The following is a 25,673-nucleotide window of genomic DNA, read 5'->3' on the forward strand; positions in this document are numbered from 1 at the left end:
GCAACCCCCCCTTCACCAAGGTTGACCCCTCCGCAGGGAGGACTTAAACACGCCGCACCGTCAACGCTGGGGGAGGGGGTGATAACCGAACGCACTGCGGGGTCTACTGGCCGCCGCGCCCACCCGTCCGTCTGGCGGGAGAAGAGACGCGACCCCCCCTCCCTGTTTCCTCCCTTTCCTTACTCGCCCCTGAACATTCAGCTCCCGCCCTCCCCTTGCCGACATTTTAATCCGATTTCCCGGCCGCTCCTCCGAGCTAACGGCGAACCCACACCACCAACATGGCCGCCGAGCGCACCCTCTCCGTCCCCCTCCCGCACCCGGTTTTCTCTGCGGCTGCGCAGCGCAGAACCTTATAGGAGTTGTAGTTCTCCATGCACCTGGGGCTTGCTGCTAGACGTGGGAGCGAACTACAAATTCCAGAATGCCGCTCCGCCGATCTTAAGGGGCCAATGGGAGGCTTCCCCCCTCCTCCCACCCTCCCCGGCCATAGGGATGATGTCATTGCAAAACAGGCAGGGGAGGTTTCTGCACTGCAATTCATTGTACTACGCTATAGCCGCCTCCTCCCCCTGCTGCTGAAGCACTAGGGCAGTGACTAAATCTCAAGCAAAGGGGAGGGGGGACCATATAGACATCCCAAGGGAGCTGCAAGCCCTACCCCATGTCTAGGTGATTGAATCCCACGTTGTGTCTTGTTTTATGGTCTCGCAAGGGAAGGGGGAAAATCCCAAATCCAGGTGAGTTCTGTGATTTCTTGTAATCAACTTGTCTGTAATATGTATTTTTAAGTCAGAAAAGTGCAATTGATGGGGGGAGGTTCTGTGCAGGGCTATTTGTGGGGGCCTGGGTACCATTGCAAAAAAAAAAAAAAAAAAAAAAATTCAGTTTTTTTCTGTGCACTGAGTTGTCTATAAGCTTGATTATTATTTGTTGGAGGGGCGGTTGCGTGTGAAAAATCCTTACAGAGCTAGACTCGACTGCAGAACGATTATCAGACAGTGTTGATTCCCCTTCATATACAGATGTTGGAGGGGGTGTGTGTCTGGTGTGGAGGGGAAGAAGCAACTGAGATGTGGATTTATTCTAGTTTGGTGCCTTTTAAAAAAAAATGCTTGATGCATTTCAAAAGAGCTGATTTATAGGGGAATAAGATAGTGACTTAATTTAGTTTTGGAATACTTTATTGCCTTTTTTTCTTGTGTTTAAAAGAACAAATGGATGATATATTTTAAATAGCAGACTTACTACATATATGAAATGCTTTCTTTCCCTTTCCCTACACCTTCAGGATAACATATTAGAAATAGCCACCGTAGTAGGCTCAATCATGTTATAATATGTGTGTAAAAATAAAAATAAATGCACAACACACATTTCACATTTCTATGTCAGTATTCTTTTTAGCCAGCCACAGGATGTTTAAGTCTGATTTGTTTTTATTAAGAATATTCTCTTTTTTAAATATGGTTAATTCTGAGTGTCACTGAGTTGTCTGAAAAAGGGAACATCTGTAGATCTTTTTTAAAAACTCCATTGCAACTTTCAGCACACAGTAACAAATAATAACAGGAGTACTTGTGGCACCTTAGAGACTAACAAATGTATTAGAGCATAAGCTTTCGTGGGCTACAACCCACTTCTTCGGATGTGGGTTGTAGCCCACGAAAGCTTATGCTCTAATAAATTTGTTAGTCTCTAAGGTGCCACAAGTACTCCTGTTATTTTTGCGGATACAGACTAACACGGCTGCTACTCTGAAACCTAACAAATAATAAGTAGTAATTTGATTGTACTTCCCTGGGATACAATGTTCAGTAACAAATAACTGGAGGGAATCCTGGTACAATTTGCCATCTCAATGATGAAAATAGCAGCAAATGTGATTGACCTTAATTTGCTATTGCTTAATGATGCCAAGGTGCTATGAGATAGGAGTGTTTCTGGTTGGTGAGAGAGATCTGGGACTGGTGATGGAAAAGGGAAAAAATAATTTTTTGGAGGGCCGGGGCTATTGTGTGTATTGTGGGTTTTTGTTAGATCCATTCCTTGCCTCTTTCAGGGGAAAAAGTGACTTGAGTTGTGTAACTGGCTCTTAGCTATTTCAACTATTTCAGATTTATTTTTGATTAGTGTGAGTGAACATATACTTTTAAACCAACAGCTGGACTAAATGCTATAGGCAGATATACCCAATCTTAACTATTGAGATATCTTTTTGTGATCCACTTGGTTTTTCTGTTGTCATAAATAGAAGAAATGTGGGTGTTTTTAAAATTAACTCTGGAATCCAACACAGCTTCACAATGCAGTCCTCATTTTCTTTGGAGACAGTGCAGAGGGATGTGGGTCCTTTTCCCAGTTCTCTCCTTAGCTCTGTGGGGAAAGTCACTTGCTTCAGTTTCCTCATCTGTAAAATGGGGATAATGCCTGCTTTTGTTAAGTGCTTTGAGATGTTTGCATGAATAGTGCTACCATAACAAGTTGCAAAATATTATTTATTCTTTTCTAAAACTATATCATCACTGCAATTACAAGTATACTCCAGAGAAATCTACTTTCTGTTATATAATACGATATTAGCAGCACACACACAGCTTTGTTTCACTGCAGAATTTGCAGCGTCTCCCATCTGGGTCCCTTCAAAGTTTATCTACTCCAAGGACTGAATCTCTTTGGGGCACAGGAAGTGTGTGTGCAGCTGAGCTGATTTTTTCCCCCACTGCTGCATATTTGCTTCTGCGTTACTCTTGTGTAACTGAGACTGTTTTGTCCTCTGGCAGACTTTCCTTGGAATTGCAGTGCTAAGGGATGTGTGACATGAGTGCAATGTGGACAATGAAACTCCCTGTTTCTTTTGATTAAAGTGTTTGTAAACACTAACACAATGGTTGTGGAGTCAATGTGTAATGCAGAGAGCATTTTATGTGATCTTCTCTTGCAACTAAATTCCTGAGGGGTAAACATTCCTCAGCTAAATCTCCTCCTTGTATTTTTTTTTTCCCTTCCTTCTTTTTCCTTCCTTCCTTCCTTCCTTGTTGTTGCTAAGTTAAAGGAGAGGAACAGCAGTGCATGCAGTCCAGTTGCCTTTTGTTTTTTAGACTTTTATTTCCTGGAATGGCGTCCCTCTCCCCCTCTTTTTTCGGTCAAGGGAGTGAGTGCGTAATTTAATATACGGCTTCTCCTGTTGGCTATAAGAGACTCAAGAGAGGAACCTTTACAGCAATGATTTTGTAGGCTATGAAGAGCAAGCGCTGGAACTGCAGTGATAGTTTGAAAATATATTCTGTAAATTAATGATATGTAAGTTATGAGAAACCTATATAGCAGGGGATTTTGGTGTGTGTGTGTATGTACTACAGTCCCTTATCTAAATACCGTGCCTGTATATTTATTTTATGTATGCTTGTTTAATCACGTTGCTGTATTAATGAATTTCTCTAAATAGTAATGAGTTTGTCCAAAGTGTTAGCACTCTGGTGCTATACAATAATATAGCAATAATTAGAGTTAAAATGCACTTCAGAAATTCAGACACCAAGTAGCATGCAGACAAATGCAATATTCACCAGGATGTGTTGCAGTTTTTCCCTTGCAGTGGCAGAAATGTAAAAAGACTTGAAAGTTGGGCATTCAGGAGGTCATCTGTCACCATAAATGAGAAACAAGGTGGGTGAGGTAATATCTTTTATTGGACCAACTTCTGTTGGCGAGAGAGACAAGCTTTCGAGCTTGATCTAGTAAAAGACATTACCTCACTCACCTTGTCTCTCTAATATCCTGGGACTGACACTATTACAACTACACTGCATACAACCATGAATGAGCAAAGTCAAGAACTATCAGGGCATTCCTCCTAAATAGCTGGTTCGTAGAAACTTACTTATGTCCCGATCCCACAAAGATTTAGGCATGTGCATTTACTCATGCAAATAATCCCACTAGATTTAATGGGACTACTTGTGTGAACAAAGTTATGCACAAGTCCACATGATTGCAAGATCAAGGCCTTATTTGCTAAGCATCAGCAATGAGGTATACATTGTATTGGAGGCAAAGTAAGATGGTCCTTAACTGCAAGTGCTTTGGGACAGGGAAGGTCCCTGCCCCACACTGGGATCTACTAGCATGCACACATTCTGAATCCTACCCTGATGAGGAATTGGGCTCTAAATACAGACACAAATAAGAAAAAGCGGACTTGGAGACCCAAGGAAAGTGCTGACATAGATTTGTTTCAAGTTTTGCTCTTTCCGTCTTCTCCTCTGCTACAGTGCTGGGTGAGAGAAGTTATTTGACTCACTTAGGCTAGTGTGAGGGGGGGACTTGTGGGAGAAATGAGCCTTAGGAAAGATTTGAATGAAGAGAACTTGGTTTACTGGGACGTAAGTGGTTATTCATATAGGGGCCACTTGGAAGAAGATGAGAAAAATTAAGAGGGTGCTGAGTCTGGCATACCTGGTGTGCCTTTTTCTATTGTTCCTCCCATGAAACAGGTTTTTCCTCCATTTTTTTTTTGACCAATGTAACTCGTGAGTGTGTATTACATGTCCCATTCCCCAGCCCCCTCTCCCCTCCACCAGTGCACATGAAATGAGTCATGTACAGCTTGAGTGAGGGAGTCTTGCCTCTTTAACTGAAGCTGTAGCAACTCTTGTTTTTTGTTCTGGAGGTCCCCAGTTCAGTCTTAAGTGTGTTTAGTCAAGATGGCATCTGTCATTGGGAACTTCAGTCATCTGGTGTAACTGTAAGTTATGGTCTGTCTTATGCAGATTTATCTGCAGCTGTATTGTTTGTGTGCCAGGGGACCACTTAATTTTATTTTATGAGAAAAAATAAATAAATGAACAGTTACAATAGGCCTGATTCCACAGTGGAGATTTGGGTACAATCATTTTTGTTTTTAGTGGAAGATTTGCTTTTTTAGTAAATGGGTCCTAAAATATGAAAGCAAATGTTGCTGCTAATAGTTGTAGAAATGGCAGTCAGAAAATGTGTCTGAACCTACCTGGCTCACACAGGTGTGGTTTGTTTTTGTGTGTGTGTCCAGATTACACGGATGTATGTGGCAATGTGAAAGTTAGAGAAAGTATGCATCATAATATAAGTGTATTGATTATAGTACAACAGGAATTGCATAGGATGGTACAAGATAGGTTAAAACTGGGAGTAATGGGATAACATCTAAATCAGGGAAAATTGGGGCTGGATATCAGGCAAAACCTCTGAGAGTGATACTTACTTTTTGAGATTATTCCATTCTCATAAGTGGTGACAGCTCCATTACTAAATCACTAACTCAGTTGGAGAAAGCGTGAAAAGTAGATTATAGGAACCATTCTGCATTGGTTGGGGGGGAATGGACTAGATGACCTAAAAGATCCTTTTTAGTGTCCAATTTCTATTATATCATCCTGCAGTAAATAAGTTAGTCAATTATTGACATAATTGGTGAGAGAAATTGTGCTGGTGTTTTAATGCATGTTTTATAGTATGAAAAATTGTTCTGTCATGTTTGTGATCTAAACATTTCCTGGACTATGATGCCTTTCAATTGGACCATGCTTTAAGTTTAAGTGAAATCGAACAAATCGAGGCAAATACATCCCTGATATAACTCCATTTAATTCATTACAATTACACGAGTGATCAGTTTGGCCCATTAAAACCAATGTTACTATTTAAACATAATTAGGCTTGGAAGGATTTGATTTTTATTGGTAAATGTTGGTAGATGTAGATTTCACACACACGCACACAGGAAAAAACATTTCCATTGATAAGTAAAATTTACAAATAGGCAAAATAAGAAAAATGGTGCTTGCGAACTTAGAGTTTGACTTTAAGGCTGTTTTCTTTGTATATTGTGACGTGATGTTGACAATTTGTGTTTTTTAATGGTTATGGAATTTTATCGTCTTGAATCTCCGTGTCTACTGTCATGAAATAATTATCTGACCCCTTCTATTGTCTGACTCCTCCATAATTTCCCATAATTGTGAACATTTATATTGATAAAAATCAAAATAAATAAATGCTTAAAAATAAACATTGATAGTATCCATCAAATTTTATTTAAAAGAAATCACATTCTGCCAAGCCCAAATGTAACTGAGAGCAAACTGAAGTGTATCATTACTTCAGTTGGTTCTTCACTGCGCCTCATGTAGGCTACTAAAAACTGTCTATACAGCGTGTCTACACTGGAGCTGAAGATGTGATTTCCAGCTGGGATAAACCTATCCACACTAGCTGTGATCGAGTTGGCATACTAAAAATAGAAGTGCATCTATGGCAGCAGGATGAGCAAGTGGCCCTGAGTATGTGCCTATGGTTTCATACTCGGAACAGCTAGCCCAGTGGTTCTCAAACTTTTGTACTGGTGACCCCTTTCACACAGCAAGCCTCTGAGTGCGACCCCAATTTATCAATTAAACACTTTTTTTATATATTTAACCCCATTATGAACGCTGGAGGCAAAGCAGGGTTTGGGGTGGAGGCTGACAGCTCGTGACCCCCCCATGTAATAACCTTGTGACCCCCTGAGGGGTCCCAACCCCCAGTTTGAGAACCCCTGAGCTAGCCTATCCTGCTGCTTGTTTTGCCACGGTTATGCTTCTGCTTTTCCATGTGAGCTCAATCAGAGCTAGCACGGATATGTCTACCTGAGCTGGAGATTATACCTCCAACCACGGCCGGCTCCAGGGTTTTTGCCGCCCCAAGCAGAGAGAGAGAGAAAAAAGAGAGGAAAAAAAAAAGCCGTGATCGGCGGCACTTCGGCGGGAGCCCCACCGCACCGCTTCATAATTCAGCGGCAGGTCCTTCCCTCCCAGAGGGACTGAAGGACCCACCGCCGAATTGCTGCCGAAGAGTTGGACGTGCCGCTCCCTTCCTTGGGCCGCTCCAAGCACCAGCTTGCTGCGGTGGTGCCTGGAGCCGGCCCTGCCTCCAGCTGGAGATTATACCTCCAGCTCCAGTGTAGACATACCCACATGAAGGGCCTGTGCAAACTAAGTGTACGGGGATTGTGTTGTAACGTGACTTGGTCTTGCCTGTGTAGGTGGGACCACATGGTGGGATTAACAGTGAACCATGTTACTCAGTCATGCTTCGGTCCTGTTAAAGATGGGGGTAGCATACATCCAGTTCGTGTACTTTGCCTGTGGCAGAAATATTTTCCTGTAGCTTATTGTATTTAGTCATATTAAATGCAACAATACGTTTCTTGTACTGAGACCCTTTTTTTGGAACTTGAGGGGATTGGGGAAGGCTGTGTTGGCTTGGAAAGAAATGATCTTGCATGTGGCTTTTCAAGAGACTGTCTGTCTCCCACAGAATGAGCACTGCAGGTAAAAAATAGCATCTTAGACACAAACATGTACAAGAGTCAAATAGTCCTCCAGTAACTCTGTCCTAATTAAAGACACAATAGCAGAATGCAGTATTGATGCAAGCCCCTAGTAGTTGGACCCACCGATGAACATGTTTTAATAACAAAGTCACAGTCCCCTTCAGGAAAACTAAATTGTGCTTTTTAAAGTCCTTGTTAGTGCAGAATATGTACTATGCAAAAATGTCACTAATCCAAAGTGCAATGTGCATATATAAAAAGGGAGCAGAGTTTCTCAATGTGAATTCATCTCTCCTGCATGGAAGCACCAAGGAGTCCCAAGACCCTATAGAATAGTAATAGGCCTTGACTTAACTTTATTTGTGAACACTGAAGAAAATCTTGTCTTATGTATTTACCACCCCCACCTGATACGGGAGAGGGATGACTGTGTAACAGCCTCCTGTATGAACATTCAGTGAAGCTTGAAATTCAGACCTTCAGAGCCATAGAACAGACATTTATCACTTGAGCTAAAGGAGTTAACTCCATTAACTGGTAGCAATCATAGAATAGTAATAGTAAGGTGTTTATTGACCAGCCACAGGGTGGGGATGTGACACATGCTCTGCCAGTGTGTTACATCTTGACTTCCATTCTGTTTCTCTACTTTGCTTTGCAGTAAAGAAGCACTTTCCTATTTTTCTCTTAAATATTAAAATTCAAGTAGCCAGTACATTTAAAATGTACTGAGGGCTATGTTACAGAATCCTGAGAGAGGTCATGGAGAGGGACTTCTGGTTGAATATGTTTGAGTTAGGAATGAGGATTGTGACAAAAATATACCATTTTAATCCCTCACCCCCCTGGAAATACTGCTATTGAACCATATTGCTGCACTAATCTGGGGTGCAGTGAGGCAGCTGCCTGGGGTAATCAGACTGTCATGTAGGCTGCCACATCTGAGGAGTCACTGTTGGAACAGCATCATCCATAATAGCTGAGAGGTATCAAACTGCTCCCTCCCTGTTGTGGAGTTTTACCTTCGTGATTCTTTCTTGTTTCCATTCTACTATAGTGCCCTTGTTTATATAGTGATGTGCAGCAAGCTCCTTTGGGGCCTCAGATACTTGGGTGCAAATGATTCTGTGTAATGTTAAGAAATAGATGAGCATAAATGGAGACATCAGTTTGGAGGTAGAAGTAACACCAATAGGGAATAGGGTGGGTTGCTGGAAAGAAGGAAATAATGTCTGACCAAAGATCCAGTGCACCTGTGCCCTGCCCTATTGGTAATGACATTAAGGCATAATGTCTTGGCAGGCACTCTGCTCCTGCTGTCGAACTCTGTTGGACTCTACAGAAATATGGAGGAGATCCTTATTCAGGTGTTAGACTAGCAACTACAATTTAAATTGTAGACTAGCAACTACAATTTAAAGGTGAATTCCTGTCTTCAAATCGACACATGTTCAAAGAGTTAAAAGCAGATTCTCTTAAAACCTAGGTTCTAAATAACCCCTTGGATTATAAAATTGGAAAATTAATAAAGAAAATTTACACTTCATCACATTATATAATTTATCCATTTCTGAGCTTGAATAATGAAACAAATCATTAGTTTAATATTTTGTTTTATGGTAAAGTGTATATGTGTAGCAAAATTAATTTTATAGTACAAAACCAGTTTCAGTCCTAACTTGGGACAGGGTCAGACTCAGGGCTCTCTCTAGTGGTACTCAGCTTTTGGGTTCTGGTACGCAGTGCTATAACTAGGTTGTGAAGATATTTACTTAAAATATCTACTTAAATTTAAAGGGGTGTGTGTGGAGAAGTAAGGCAAAAATTATGTGGGTCTTATTATAAAAGTTTTCTTAGAATTATAGAATATCAGGGTTGGAAGGGACCTCAGGAGGTCATCTAGTGACAGTCCAACCCCCTGTTCAAAGCAGGACCAATCCCCAGACAGATTTTTGCCCCAGATCCCTAAATGGGTCCCTTAAGGATTGAACTCAAAATCCTGGGTTTAGCAAGCCAATGCTCAAACCACTGAGCTGTCCCTCCCCCCAAGTTCTGGGATAGTGACCTAATGGAATCCCTTTGTAGGCTTCCTGCAAAGAATAAAATATTGGGTTTACCGTCTTTTGCTGCTTTCTAGTGGGTGAAGAGAGGTTTAAATTCAGTTTATTTTTTCACACTAGAAATTCAGGCGTTGTCTACCCTGAAACACTGTAGATGACAGGAGAACTAATAGGATTGTGATATCTCACGTGTCCTAAAATCTCTTTAATCTGAATAATCAACAGGTGAAATGACTTTTTTCTTCAGATGGTTTAAAATTGTATCTTGTGTGGGTTTTTTGTTTTTCTTTTTTGCTAACAGCCATTTAATAATAAATGGTTGGGCTGAAAAAGCTTTCCTTACACATTTTAGATCTTCAGTAGATCTTCCAGCAGAAGCTGTTGATTCCTGCTTTGACATTGCTGATACTTCAAGGTGAAAATTGATCATGGTTTTTGTTTTTAATATGTGAAGGAAGGGGGGAATATTTCAGACTTTTGGTACCTCATGAGAAAAGGTAGGAGAAATAACATTTCCCTTTTCTTTTTCTTTTTGCAGCTCCCCTTTAAGTGCATGCTCATGTGTGTCTTCATAGAAAAAAAGGTGCTGGCTAACATGAGTAACTAAAATGAGGTAAAATCCTAGTGAAGACACGGCAGTTTGTAGTTTTCACAAGTTGACAGGTTGAGGTAAAGGGTCTGAGGGTATCTAGAGTTTACTTTGATCTAACTCATGTTAAAAACTACAAACTGCCTTGTCTTCACTAGTATTTTACCTCATGTTAATTACCACTTCTTCGTAAGAACAGGTCCCCGTCCCCTCCCAGTGAAGACAAGGCCTTGTAAGTTGTATTTCTCAATAGTGCAACAATGGGCTAATTCTTGACTCCAGAACTTCAGTCACGCCTCCCATGTTTCTGATAGTGGAACTTCAGAAGGGGAAGTGCTTTCACTAAAAAAAGGAGTCATTTTTATCTGCTAACTGAAAATGGCTTAAGTGAAGCAAATTTCAGCAGCATCAGTTATTTCTCCCCTTAGATGGAATAACTCTCTCTTTATAGCCTCCTCACATGGTAGCTAATAGGGCGACAACTGGGTGCCTGTAACTTTTACATATATATCTGGTATGTAAAATTCCCCAATGAAAATATTGGTGCTTGAGAACATTATGTAGGTTTAGGGCATTTCCTGGAGGATTTTGGATCTGTACACAAAAAATTACTTTGGCGCATTGAGACTGTCTGTGCTGCACATCCAAGAAGCCTGAGATTTCAAGAGTTGGCATATACATTTTGTTAAAAAAATTAGTAATGTATGTTATTTAAAGGGGAACTGTGCTCATTTTCTTCATCACAGCATTTTTTCATATTTCCAAACCATGGTAATATCTTTCAGCATGAATTGAGTGTGAGTGTGTACATACACAAATTTGCATTAACTATTGAACTTTCAGACTAATGAACAGAATGAGTAGAAATTTCTGTTAACTGTCTTGCAAAGAAAAGTGTGAAAACCTAACAAAATGAAAATTGCTTTATCTGAACTCTGAGACCAGAGCTGCTTCTTGTGACATGTGATTTGTTGTGATATGTGACTTGTGTTTAAAACATTTATACTCCATGCTCATCTCTTAAAGGATAATTGCTCCCATGTTAATCCCTGACTCTCTCACTGTGAGGTACATTATGGGTCTGGGGGGTAATCAATCACCCCCAAATTATTGTATTTTAAAAATTAGAATAGGGGGAGAAACTCCCAGGACTCCACTTCTCCCAACCTGACCTCTGCTTCAGTATAATAACTTAAGTACAGACTTAAACAACTAGATCCATATTCAGGTGTTGAAAAACTCCCCCATACCTTCAAACCCAAAGACGAAACTTCTTAGCGTCGGCATTGTCTGTGCTAGCAAGTTGTACCAGTAAAAAATTCTGTCGTCCTAGTGCCATCACAAAACTCTTTCAGCAAAGCACCTACGCAGTTGGCCAGTTGCATGGGAGGATTGTGCCCACACGGTCTCAAAATGTATCAGCAAAACTGTTGCACTGTGGGTAGGAATCTAGTGTCCTCCGCCCTGCTTCCAGGACCACTACCTTGTGGGAAATCACCGCTGTGTATTATGGGGCAGCTGCTGTATAATGTCGGATACCCACTGTCCTCTCAGGGAATTGTGGATCAAATGCCCACAATTTCCTCTGTTCTGTCCTAGAATCAGCTACTCTTATGCACCATTTACGAACTTGTTCCATGAATAGTATTAGCAGCAGCAACTGCACTAAAAAATACTGTGCTGCCATCAGAAATAACTTGCACTTAAACTTCTGCCCCTTTCTCATGCCTCCCATGTGAATTGGTTTTATCTCCTTGTCCTCTTTTTGCAGTGTTCCTCTTCTCAGCCTGCTTCCCAGGGCTGGACAAACTTTCTGCTTGACCTTGTGAAGAGGGTTTTCAAGCCATGTGCATACTGGACCATTAAAGATCCTCACTTTATTACAAAGGGCTGGATTTTCTCCTTGCAATCCAGCCTGAGTTTGGGGCAACACTTAACCACACTGCCCAGGGCCGCATTTACATCTTATGCGCCTCTAGGCACAGCATCTTCAGTGCCCTCGCTGCCTACAGCTGACTTTGTTTTCCATAAAAAATGAAACTTTTAACCCACTTTTAACTTTTAGGCGCCCCTAGAATGCCGGCGCCCCATGGCACATGCCTACTGTGCCTAATTGGAAATCCAGCCCTGACACTGCCCCAGGTACAGGTCAGGGAAACAGATTGTGACTGAGGACCCACTTCTGCAAAGCACTTAAGCACATGCTGAGCTTTAAGTACGTGAGTGGTTTTGATGGGTATTTAAACTAAAAACTACTTCTTCCTGAACTAATATGCGGTTATGAAGAGAGACAGTGGAAGTAATGTGCTGGCTCATAAAAAGACAGAACGTCACCTTAAGCGTGGAAGAAAATAAACCTTATTCAAAAATTGAGTAGATTTAGTTATTCTCCTTGTTGCAAGTTTCAAAATTGGAATGATTAAATCCAAAATAAATTGAACACAGACTCCCACAACACAGCCAACCAACAGAAAACAAACAACAAAAATCCAGCCAAAAATCCATAATCACTTTGGCTAAGATTAGTGAGGATGATGTCTAAATAAATATTAAACACAGTCTCTCCTTTAAGGTCTGCATTTCTGCTGAATTGGTCTCTGAAGCAAAATAACAAAACCAGCATTAATAGTTGTTTACTTTGACTGTCGCTCATCATATCAGTAAGTCTATTACATCAGTTCCGAAAGTAGCTATTAAGTAATCAGGTCAGCATCAGAGGGGTAACCGTGTTAGTCTGAATCTGTAAAAAGCAACAGAGGGTCCTGTGGCACCTTTAAGACTAACAGAAGTATTGGAGCGTAAGCCAACTCTGCCCACATATCTACACCAGCAACACCATCACAGGACCTAACCAGATCAGCTACAACATCACCGGCTCATTCACCTGCACGTCCACCAATGTTATATATGCCATCATGTGCCAGCAATGCCCCTCTGCTATGTACATTGGCCAAACTGGACAGTCACTACGCAAGAGGATAAATGGACACAAGTCAGATATCAGGAATGGCAATATACAAAAACCTGTAGGAGAACACTTCAACCTCCCTGGCCATACAATAGCAGATGTAAAGGTAGCCATCTTACAGCAAAAAAACTTCAGGATCAGACTCAAAAGAGAAACTGCTGAGCTCCAGTTCATTTGCAAATTTGACACCATCAGATCAGGATTAAACAAAGACTGTGAATGGCTATCCAACTACAGAAGCAGTTTCTCCTCCCTTGGTGTTCACACCTCAACTGCTAGCAGAGCACCTCACCCTCCCTGATTGAACTAACCTCATTATCTCCATACTGATTTGAACCTGCCTCTGGAAATTTCCATTACTTGCATCTGATGAAGTGGGCATTCACCCACGAAAGCTTATGCTCCAATACTTCTGTTAGTCTTAAAGGTGCCACAGGACCCTCTGTTGCTTTTTACAGGTCAGCATGTTAAATGTCAGACTCTGTTCTGAAAATTTAAAAAATTAAATTAAAACGTAAAATGTAAATGACTTCTTCTTTTTGTCCTGTTAATATTCCTTTTGATAATGCTCTTCATTTAGCCTCATGACTGATGTTCTGTGGGCTTGGTTCTGCAAACAGATGTGCCTGTCTGGAGTTCTGTTACCACTGGGCTGATTGAGAACTCTGCAGTCAGAGGTGACTCCTTTGTGAGTTATACAATTACTGTCTATTTGCAAAATATGTATTTTGTACAACTGTGCTTTAGGCCATGTTGTAGCTTATTGGGTAAGTGCATGTTTTTGGCTTGCTAGAATAGAGTGAATAAAAGATTCACTCCGTTCTAATTTTTGGTATTCTAGGTACAGAGAATTCAGGTATTTTAAAAAAACCTAATGCTTTTTCTCATTTAAAAATACATTGCCAACCAATGGCTAAACTAATGCAGAATTTTCAGCGCATATTTTTCAGCATTTGACTCTTGCTTATTTATTATTGTAATCTATTCCTACCAGAAAGATTATGATTTATTTCTTAAAAAGTTGCTTTTCAAACATTACTGTGACATGTACAACCAACCAGTCCCATTCTAATCCTTTTATTATTTGTGCTTATGACTTTAATTGTGTATCCTTTCAAGTAGGAACTGTTATTTGTGCAGTGAATGAAATATCGGTGTGAACTTTCCATTTACATGTTAATGAAGCTTTGCCTAGTAAGGTGTTACTGGACTCGTTCAGTAATAGGAAGAGGTGGAGGAAAATAATGTGCCAATATGCAAAGGATTTTGGTTGCTGGAAGGTGACATGTCACCAACAATAAAATGCTCTTTCCCTAGCATAGTTCAAAGACCCATTTCAAATGGACAAAACAATCTGTGTTACTTGGGAAGGGAATTAAGAAGAATGTATTCTAATAGTCAGCATATAGCTTGTACCAGGAAGAAGGGAAATGTAATTTGTGTATACATTCAAAAGGGAGGATATCTTAATCTAATGCTAATATGTTGTGACACATATGATGATGATGATGAAGAGCACATTGTTTTGGAAAATGTTGCATTCTGAAGCTGGCTATGGTTATCAAAGTGGTATGATTCCTGCCTTGCGGGGAGTACGAGTAACTTGCAATGTACAGTAACCAAAGTTGAGTACCGGATCTTCTCATAGTCTATGCTCAGCATTTTAAGATTCAGTATTTTACTTTCTATTTTTTCTGCTACCACTTCTAACAGATCTCTCTCAAAATCTTATCTGACTGCCAGATGCTGAGACTGGATGACAGAGGATGGATCACTTGATGATTGCCCTGTTCTGTTCATTCCCTTTGAGGCATCAGGCATTGGCCACTGTTGGAAGACCAGATACTGAGCTTGGTGGACCTTTGGTCTGACCTAGCATGGCCATTTTTAAGTTCTTCAGTTCTTACAGAATAACAGACTGAGATTTTGGTTTGCCCAGGAGACTGGTTAGGAGTAGAAAGGTAAATCTGTGAGTTCTCAGCATATTTGTGAATGAGATCACCCACAGAGTGTGTGTAAAGGGAGCAGAGGAGGGGGCTAAGTGTAGGACCCCCCTGAAGAAGATCCTGTAAATGAAATGTCGAGGGAATGATTGGAAGTTGGAGGAGAGCTAGGAGAGGATAGAGTTATGAAAGTTGACGAAGGACAAAATTGCCAGAGGGAAGAGCATAGTGGCCTGTGGGGTGAGTTGGAAGATTTCCTGGGCAGCTGCCATCAGCTTCTTGAGAAACCAAGCTTTTAAAAAAAAAAAAAATCTAGTGGCTATGGCTGTGAAAGCCTTCCAGATAGAGTGAAAAACCAATGCAGTACTGCCTTCCAAAGCCTGCAGACAGCTCCAGTACTGCCTCTGCTGTTCAGAACTTTCCCAAGTGATAGTACAGAAAAAAGTGACTAGCGTCTTTCCCTTCATCTGCTGCTGTTCAGAATCCTGTGGGCAGCAGTGGGGCTAAGAATCAGAACAGTCTCACTTTGGTGCTGTGTGAAGAAGGAAATGGCACTATAGCTATTCACTGCAAACGAGGATTCAAACTGCAGCTGAGGTAGTAGTAGAACCGTGGAAACGTGTGACACTTTTTTGGGGTGACCCTAGGTGTCTGGGGTTAATTTCTATCACCTGCTCACAGCAGGGGGAAGCCCTGTCTGTGCTCACCAGGGGAAACACTCTCCAGTTACTGGCTACTGGTAACACAGGAGCTCCACTCCAGGCTCCGCAAGCCCTGCTCTTTCCCTCTGCAGGCTAGGAATTTACACACCCCATTTTGTTCAACCTGAGTGCCCAGTCCCTTAATCGTCTGGACGCCCACAATGCACATAGATCCGCTGCCTCTGAGAAAGCAGTGCACCCAAGTTGACTGGTTTCACCTCTGTTCAGCACTCTCCTTAGCACACGGCACTTCAATCTGGTTTTACTATAAACCTGTTTCAGTTTATTTACCAGAGCTTGAGATGAAGATTCAATGAAAAGCACGTATAAGGATTTGGAAACAGAAGATTACAGAGAAAAGAAAGATATAACATGCAATCGATAGCCTATACTTATTCACAAATCACTTTCCTGTCTAATGAGACCTCTCACCCAAAGGTCATTCCTTCCAAAATGGGTCCAAAAACTGGGATTCAATTTTCATGAGAGCCTCACGCTGTTGAAGTCCCTGCTCCTGTAATGGGGAGGAATTCTCTTATACAATTCCTGCCCATTGTTCCCTGTGATGGTGCATGCCCCATCTCGATCAGAAGACTAACCAGCTCCTCTGGGCTCAACCAGTACTAAATACACACACCTATAGAGCCTGCTTCAGCTGGAGGAAGCAAACTTAAAAAAGAGCTTGTCACAGGAAGGGGCGACCAAGAGGAAAGGTGCTGTGCCTCAGAAGTAGCTGACTCTTGCTACAGAACCACTGAGAGAGAAACCGCTGACAAGCCTCCACCACCCACAAGGGCTTAACAGACCATGAACAAGCTGATCACTGCGGGGCAGGGGTCAAAATCAACTCTCAAGGGGTCAGCCATGCCAGACCACTGTAGACAAACCAGACCTTTATAAGGAGTCTCAGACTGAACGTTCCCTTAAGTGGGAGATCCCCATGCCCAAGAAGCTGGAAAGGCTGGAGTAAAGTTCCCAAGCGGGGAAAGGGAATGAGACTCTGAAACTGCCTGAGTGTGACCCCAGAGAAAGGCTCAGCCCATCACATCCCCCGATCTAGGGGTACCCTGTTCAGAGACTTTTATTGGGGTTCTTTTGTCTTTGCAAATGCTGAAGCCTGCATCTCACTCAGTCAGTCAGCGGGGTCTGTCTCCACAGATGTTCATTATTCTTGCATTGGTTGAGTCAGCGCTCAGACTGCCCCCTCTCAGGTGATAGGTTTGACTCCGGACAGCTTTGGAACATAGTATCCTACATGTTACATAACTCTAGAACTGACTTTCTATACAAACATCTCACAATAACCATGACAATCAGCTACACTTTACCTTTCCTCAGAAACCACATACAACCCCCTTTGGTGAAATACTGAGAAGATGGACTGACACAGGCGTAATATGCCTGTCTGGGTTTGTCTGTGTCATAACACGCACAGCCTACCTCTTGAGGCAGCCAGAAAACAGCAGGAGTGCTAGAGAATGGTGAATACTTCACTTCCCATGCCAGGAGGTAGGAGGCGACAGGATCAGAAGGGGGCGTGGGGAAGAAAATTTTCCTTCTCCATTCCAGCAGCTACAATTTTATCTTGCACTTACAAAGCAAAATACAAAAGATGGATCCCCTGAACAGGATCCAGGGACAGCCCTCAAGAAGGAATCCCATCCCCTTTGCTTTTCCTGGCAGTGGGGAAGAGGTGGGAGAATAAGAGGCCAAATACAGAGGAGGAGGTAGAGGACGCAGTACAAGGACAGAGGGAAATAGATATGAGGGGGCCTAAATGGAGACGGACCCATGGAAGTGCACATTATGAGACAGGAAAAAAGTGAAACAGAGCCAGGAAGAAAAGGAAGTGGTCTAGTGGAAAAAGCACTGAAGTAGGGGACAGGAGACGTGAGTTGCTATTTCCACCTCTGCCAGCAACCAACTTTGTGACCTCAGCAAGTCCCTTCGCGTCTCTGTGCCTCTGTTTCCCCTATCCTTTCTCTGTTTTGCCTATTTGGATTATAACCGCTCTATGTGGCAGGTACTGACTCTAGCTATAAGACACATAAGATGACACAGATGGTGCCTCTACGAGCTTACAGTAACTTCACTGATTACGTCTGCACTGTGTAAGTACTTACACAGCCCTTGGTATATTCCTCAAAATCTGCAAATCTGGTGTTCCACCTCGGTAGTCTCTTTCCGTGGTTGCTCCAGTTTCAGTCAGGAATCTTGTTGGCAAGTAATAACTTCCTTGCAAAGTTATGCAAACCAATTTAAATGAGAATCTGGGAGCTGCAAGCTTCACCCGTAGGCGGTATGTGAGGCTACCACAGAGAAGCACTAGTCAACCAAAGGAGCAGATTAACGAACAGATAGCAAGAACTTTTTCTTCAGTAGAGACAAGGTTTTCCATCCCTAGGATTACAAAAATGCCTTTTTCATGTGGACAGTTCATTTGGGCTTCATTAGGTAGGCTTATGGCAAATATTGTATTTAAACCTGTCCTCTGTTATCACTACATAAGCAATATTCTATCTAACATGAGGAATATAAAGGTCAACTGGGATGCAAAATACCTGTGACACTTGACATTTAAACAGTATATTTCCATGACTCATGCTCTCTTCACCATGACTATCCTATGATGTTTCCTAAACTCAATGGTGAATCCAAAGGCTATGTGTATCCGATAAAAGGATGTTTTGTTTCACAGTGTGCGTGTGAGATAAAATATTTTTATATATTATGGAGGCGTTGGTAGTGACTCCCTTGTCAAGGTTGCATTGAGATTTGTACTAAAATCCTTCTGATTCATGCTTTAGTGATTGAATTGTCTCCTGGCTTTAGCATAATAATTCTTCAGCAGACGACTGAATTTTAAAATATGTACTAACTTTGTGCGGGAAACAACACTTTTTAAAAATGCTCCCTTGATGTTTTATATTCTTTGCTTGCTTTCCAATAACTTGGACATAGGCCAAGGCAAGTATAGCCATAGAAGATAGTTTGCACTAGTCTACCCTGCATTCTGTTCTTCATCTCTGCTCACTCTCCCATTGTTACCTTCTGTCCCTTGCTACTCCACAAAGTTTATACCCTCCCAACTCACTACCCTTGGCTCATCACTTGCTGCCCCCAACATCCCCTCCATGGTCACCACTACCCCAAACCTTCCCCTGTTGTCCTTCCTGGCTCCCCTATGTCTTCCCATCCTTTATTGCTTTATTGCTCCCCACTGCCTGACATGTTTTTTTTAAAAAAAACTAGGAAATTCCTATATGAAAAAATTTAAGTTTGAGGTAAGGCTCTAAAAGTGCTTATCCTTTCAACACAATCCAATAAAAATGAAGGAATCACCAGTTAAGACTACGTTAACACCCCAAAAACCCCTCAGTTCACCAATTCACAACCTACATCTCGTCATGCCATCATGCACTCCTGGACTCGTCATCTCAGCAGCAAGTTCTCTTTTTCTTCTTGCCACTCTACACATATCCATTTCCTTCGCACCACAATCCGATACACAATCTTGGCTAAATTTTGAGGTTGCTCTAAATGTGTCTAATAAAGAGATGTTTTGGTTTTTAAACTTAAAATACCTGCAACCCAGGAGAACAACCAACCAACACATGTTAAAATGACCTATATGTTGGTGGAAAAACAGAATCATTTGAAAGGGGTTGTTTAGGGCTGGATTAATTTATGTTCCCTCAGAGGTGACCTAATATTGTAATTTGCACAAGTCTTCCAAGCTTTCCACCCTCAAGAAAAGGGGTGGTGGTGAATCACTGGGTGTGTAGATTTGTCCTCAAATTTTAGTCCTAAAATAATACTCAAAGTGCTTTACAAGCATCAGTGGATTTAGCTTCAAAACATCACAATGACGTGGGTAAATATTACTATCCCTATTGTACAGAGGAGGAAGCTCCTGTGCCAGTTAAGTGACTTACCCAAGGTTATGCAAGAAGTCTGTGGCAGAGCCAGGAATAGAATCCAGGTCTTCTGAGTCCCTGTCCTGTTCTTGACCATGAAGTCATCCTTCCTGGTGTGATGGTAAATGTGTGCAAAATAGACGACACCTGGTTCTTCCATTTATATTATAATAGTGGATGTTCCATTGCTATATTTTGTGAAACCATCTGATAACTAAGTCAATTTTTTTTCCATAGGAGTCTTCATTATAATAGTCATTCCAGTTACGAGTGGACTCCAATCTGTACATTGCAACACAACAACTTAAAACTTCCGTGCTACCTCACAATACCAGGAGTTGCTCTGTGTGAGTTTAGTATAATGGGAATTGTGGTTGAATTTACAATGGATAAATGATAAAACAGAACCATTGAGGAGTATTTTGTTTTGTCACACGAAGATGTCTTGTGATAAACTTTGATATAAAATTCTGCTGTAGTTATTGTGCATAGTATTCTAGAATGCAGTTTAAAACTGCATTCTACACTTCTTGGATAAATACTGCTACTTTGAATTCATTTACGGAAAATAATGGTACTAAAATAGACAATGCATAAGGATGTTGCACTCTGAAGTTTTTCTTTGGTAAAACCGCTAGTTGTGGGAAAGTCAGAAGTGTGTGTGAATGTTTTAAGAAGCTGATGATGATTATATTTGTATTATCAGACTGTCTAGGAGCCTTGGTCATGGACCACGACTCTACTGTGCTTGGTGCAGTACTTACAATTTGTGTTAATATGTTATTTTTGTGATTGATGCAGTTAAAAGCTATTTCAGCGTTTGTCTGAGTATAACTGACCCGTATTAGCCTGAGGATTAAGTCTACTAGCCAGGGTGAAAAATAGTTGCTCTGCCACATCCCCTGAACAGTAATTTAAAGGAATAGAATAGTTGTGTGATGTTTACTCTGTACAGCAGCATTGTCAGTGGAGTGTTCTAATGAGATAACAACATTCATCTCTTTTGGTTTTGTCCCCTTCCTAGCCTGGCTTCATTTTTTTTCTTTCTCTCTGTATCAGCGATCACAATGTATTTTCCTCCTTCCTTGCCATTTCTCTTTCTCCATCTCCATTCTACCCTGTCCATCCCCAGAATCTCTAATGGTTCCTCACCCCCAACCATGCATCTACTCGTGTAGGAATTGTAAAATGCACCACACCGCCAGAAGACTAAAAGTTCTAGCCAAAGACCTGTACACAAAGAGGATGGTGTACTCTCCTGGGGCCACACCTAGGGAAGAAGTCAAGCCCACACTCCCCTGTTGATAAGGGAAGGTTTGGGGATTCCTATCAGCTTCTGTCCCTAGAGCCTCCTTGGGGACTCAGTCTTCTGTAGCCTTTGACTAGCAGGTGTCTGAAGCCCCCCACCTCAACCTCCTCTGAGTCAAACCCCTTCTATCCTTCCAGCATCCATTCTCTGAGTCTCTGCTTCTCCCCTCTGTTCTCTGACCCCCCCACCTCGGTGTGTGTGTGTGTGTGTGTGTGTGTGTGTGTCTCTCTCTCTCTCTCTCTGCTGCGTTCCTTTCCCTCTGTGTTTAGATCCTTCCCCCTAGTGAATCTTCACAGCCTGCCTCTGTTGCTTTCCCAAGTGACAGCTGTGTGAAACTGACGGATTTTGAGTAGCAGCAGTGAAAACTGGCAAGGATCTGTTAAAAATTCTGAACAGCAGCAGAGTCCCTGGAAATGTCCTGGCTGCAGACTCTGGCAGAGAGCCGTGCATTCGTTTACACTTGGTTCCACAGATTTTAAGACCAGAAAGGGACCGTTGTGAGCAAACAGTATGACTTCTGCTATAACACTATCCATAGAACTTTGATCCAATAATTTATAAGCCAAATAATTTATGGATGAAATAGAGGTTGTCTTCTAGAAAAGACATCCAGTCTTGACTCGAAAGACTTCAAATGATGGAGAATCCACTCTTCCAGTGGTTAATTACCCTTGCTAAAAAAGGGGGGTAAAAATTTAGTTTGAATTTTTCTAGCTTCATGTTCCAGCCATTTTATATTGTTATGCATTTGTCTGCTGTATGAGATTCTTCAGCTATCAGAAATCTTCTTCCTTGCTTAGGGATTTATAGATCATGATCAAGTCTCCTCTTAACCTTCTCTTCAATAAGCTATAGTGATTGAACTCCTTAAAACTTTTTTGTTTGTTTCTTTTGGATTCTCATCTTTTGAAGATTACTAATTTATTTCTCAGTTACTATGTGATCTGAGGAGTCAGTAAAGCTCTCTGGGCCTTTCTTTCATTATCTGTACAATGGGGATAATATTAATACTTGATCTCACTGGTGTTGTGCAAATTAATTCATTAATGTTTTCAAAGTGTGGAATGTGTTATAAAATGTGATTTAATACTTAATCTGTTTGTTGTGAGAATGCTCGGACTCATGGGATTTATGCAAGTCATTTTGGCTGGTGGGGCTCTTTTGTTTTGCTTTTAAATTTTCATAATGGGCTTGGAATTGAATTTATGCTGTAGCTCCTCTGGTTTTCTGAACCCTGCAGTAATCTGGCAGGACTCTGCATTTGTATCTCTCCTCCAACACACCCTCTTTATAGTAGATATAAAAACACTGATGCTATAAGGCCGTATTTATAAGGAAGAAAAAAATCTTATGTAGGGAAAAAAAGCGTAATAAAATGGGCATATAAAGTTTGATGTGGAGATTCAGGATATTTCATGCAAGTACATAAAGCCTTTTGTTCCAAGGGATCCCAAAATTTATTTGTGAACTATATACAGAGAATAGCACTGAAATGTAGTAAATGGGATGCCCAACAATAGGTACAATTTTGGCCAAGGAAACAAGGTTCAAAGCCTACTTGCTCCCTCCAAAATTCCCAAAGGATTTTGAATGTCCATGTAGAGCAGGTAGGACCTTGTGCGTTTTTGTTGTGTGGATGTGTGTGTGTGTGTGTGTGTGTTTTTGTTTTTTTTAATGATCTCATGGTAAGCTTCATGCTACCCATTTTATCTCTGTTAGGTTGAAAGGCCGAGTTTTGACTTAGCCGCGGTTTGTAGCTATAGTCTCAGGAAGTTTAGGGATTCCAAATTCTTCTGAGATCGTCCTCAAGTCAGTAATGGTTGTGGATGTGAAGGGGGGTCATGTATAGGGCCCTACCAAATTCATGGCCATGATACCAAATTCATGGCCATGAAAAACGCTTCACGGACCATGAAATCTGTTCTCCCCCTGTGAAATCTGGTCTTGTGTGTGCTTTTACCCTATACTGTACAGATTTCAGGGAGGAGACCAGCATTTTTCATCTTGGGGGTCCTACCCAAAAGTGTGTTGCGGGGGGGAGGGGTCACAAGGTTATTTTAGGAGGGTTGTGGTATTGCCACCCTTACTTCTGCACTGCCTTCAGAGCTCGGTGGCCGGAGAGCGGAGGCTGCTGACTGAGGGCCCAGCTCTGCAGGCAGCAGTGCAGAAGTAAGGGTGGCAATACCATACCATGCCATCCTTACTTCTGCGCTGCTGCTGGTGGCAGCTCTGCCTTTAGAGCTGGGCTCCCGGCCAGCAGCCGCCGCTTTCCAGCTGTCCAGCTCTGAAGGCAGTGCCACTGCCAGCAGCAGCGCAGAAGTAAGGGTAGCAGTACCACAACCTCCCTACAATAAACTTGCAACCCCCCCCCCCAAGTTCCTCTTTGGGTCAGAACCCCGACATTTACAACACACTGAAATTTCATATTTAAATAGCTGAAATAATGAAATTTACTATTTAAAATCCTATGACTGTGAAATTGACCAAGATGGACCCTGAATTTGGTAGGGCCCTAGTCATGTACAAGGACTGGAATAGGATTCAATGAGGTTTTACACTGAAAAAAGCTTGTACACATTTTTTTTTGTCATGAAGCTTCATATTTATCACTAAGTGACTCGAGATCTAATGTGCTCACTTTACAAGTGAAACGATGGTTCTAAGAAGCAGTCCTGCTAACACCGCTTGGGCCCTGAGAGCCCAGCAGTGCTCTTTCCTTTTTTGTATATCATCAAAAGTAATAAAGGGTCACCAGGCCCAGTTACGCTGTTAGTTCTAGCTGTGGAACCCTATTGTCTTCAGCACCAAGTCAACCTGATTGGAACTTAGTAAACAATTTTGTGAACAATGCTCAAGAAGGAATAGAATACAGCTGGCTTTCTCTAGTTACGTGGGCTCTGCAGGGCTAGCAGGAATATATAGCAGTAAATGCTTACCCGTGGATATTTAAGTCCACAGAGAGGAACCTAAATGCATACACAGAGCAGATCTGCTAAGTAAGATGGTGCTGTTTTGTACATAGTTGCTTGTCACCGCACTTTAAGTGGAGGAGCTTGTGTTTCTCATTAAAGCACTGATTCCTTCCAGCTAATTGCGTGTGTGTGGTTGTGAAACTTCTGCTGGTCTCACACGTGCAATAAAGAGGGGGTGGGGAAATTTTGCCTGAAGGAGAAAATAACCATCCAGAGGAGGAGGAGCATTGGAGACTACATCATATAATAAACATTATTCCTTAGGGCTTTGTTGTTCCATCAAGACAAAAGGCCTTGAATTTAAGCCCAGTAGTGGAGAGAAGGTTCGCCGAGGGGGCAGGGCGGAGAATGAAAACAACTGAGTAAGTCCTTGTGGTGCAATCACTGACATAAATCTGTCTTTTGTGAATATCCTGAACTTCCCAGGCATTCAGTCCGCAGCCAAGGAACAAAAGGCAAGACAGTTTCATTGGAAATAATCTGCTCTCTAGAGGCCTGCAGATGAAGTTATAGCCCAGTTACCTCAAACATCTGTACCCTGAAGGTCTGTGCTGGGGAAAATGTACAGATATTTACCGTTCTTACACTGTTTTCTAGTGCAAGCAGGGTTGCAGGGCAGAGTAAAGGAGCAATGGCAGTGGGGAAAGCTGCATGTCCCCAGATCTGCCCCACCCCTCTACTGGAAAAGTCTTCCTGCAGCTGCAAGTAAAGGGAAAGGCAGCCAACAGTGGGAACGACTCACGCGGACAGGGCCGTGGGCTCAGGCAGCAGCAGCATAAGGATGAACAAAGCCTCTTGTCTCATCTCCGCTTTCATGGCTTTACGTTCTATTGCAAAAGCATCATGTGGGCCTGGCTCCATGGCACCACCAATGGACCAGTCTCCCCCGTATGGGGAGTAGAGGAGGCCACCAGGGGACTGGGGAGCAAAGCAGTTAAAAGTAGAAATTCACAAATAGGACAAAACCAGAAAGAACAACAGGGAGGGAGAGGAGAAAATAGAGCAGCGGTGGGCAACCTGCGGCCCGCAGGCCACACACGGCCCGTCAGGGTAATCCGCTGGCAGGCTGCAAGACAGTTTGTTTACATTGACCGCCCTCAGCTCCCAGTGGCTGCGGTTCGCTGTTCCTGGCCAATGGGAGCTGCGGGAAGTAGCGCGGGCCGCAGGGACATGCTGGCTGCCGCTTCCCGCAGCTCCCATTGGCCGGGAACGTCGACCCGTGGCCACTGGGAGTGGCGGGTGGCCGTGCCTGCAGATGGTCAATGTAAACAAACTGTCCCGTGGCCCGCCAGTGGATTACCTTGACGGGTTGCATGTGGCCCGCGGGCCACAGGTTGCCCACCACTGAAATAGAAGGTAGTAACTGTGCCTGGAGGTAGGACACTGAGTAGCTTCCATTGCAGGGCATGCGTAGGGCTTCTGGCTTTTGTTTTTAAGCAATAAATACTGATTTGGGGGTGTTTTAATAGGAAAGAGAAATCTCTGTTTATCCAACAAACATCGGAATTGATTACTTGTGTCTAAGAGCTTGTCTACACAGAGCAGTAATGTGGACTACGGTAATGTGATTTCTAAAGCCCGCTAATATGTTGCACATTAACTGGTCCATGTAGACCCTGTTGTGCACACTAAAGGTTCCCTAGTGCTCTTTAATATAGTTCTGTTTGAAACAGTACTATGTTAAAGCACACTAGGGAACATTACAAAGAGATTACTAATTACAGTAGTGTGTATTGTATGTATTCTAATTTACTCATTACAGTATATACAAGGAGAGAGCCCCGAAAATCCCCAATTTCTGGAAATCTACATAAAACTCAAATTACTAAAAATAAACCCTGAAAAACAAAATTAATAACCGCC

The 25,673-nt window shown here is 42.1% G+C and overlaps 1 protein-coding gene across 1 annotated transcript in view; it reads left to right on the plus strand.

Moving 5' to 3' along the window:
* The first annotated feature begins 524 nt into the window (after positions 1–524).
* The window catches only part of RAB30 (RAB30, member RAS oncogene family), a 63,720-nt gene continuing 38,571 nt past the window's right edge, over positions 525–25,673 (plus strand). Inside the window, exon 1 of the mRNA XM_065406701.1 lies at positions 525–740. The gene's annotated coding sequence lies outside the window, so the exon portion shown is untranslated. The remainder of the gene's footprint in view (positions 741–25,673) is intronic.

This window comes from Emys orbicularis, chromosome 1, assembly GCF_028017835.1.
Source record: "Emys orbicularis isolate rEmyOrb1 chromosome 1, rEmyOrb1.hap1, whole genome shotgun sequence".
Classification (NCBI taxonomy): Eukaryota; Metazoa; Chordata; order Testudines; family Emydidae; genus Emys; species Emys orbicularis.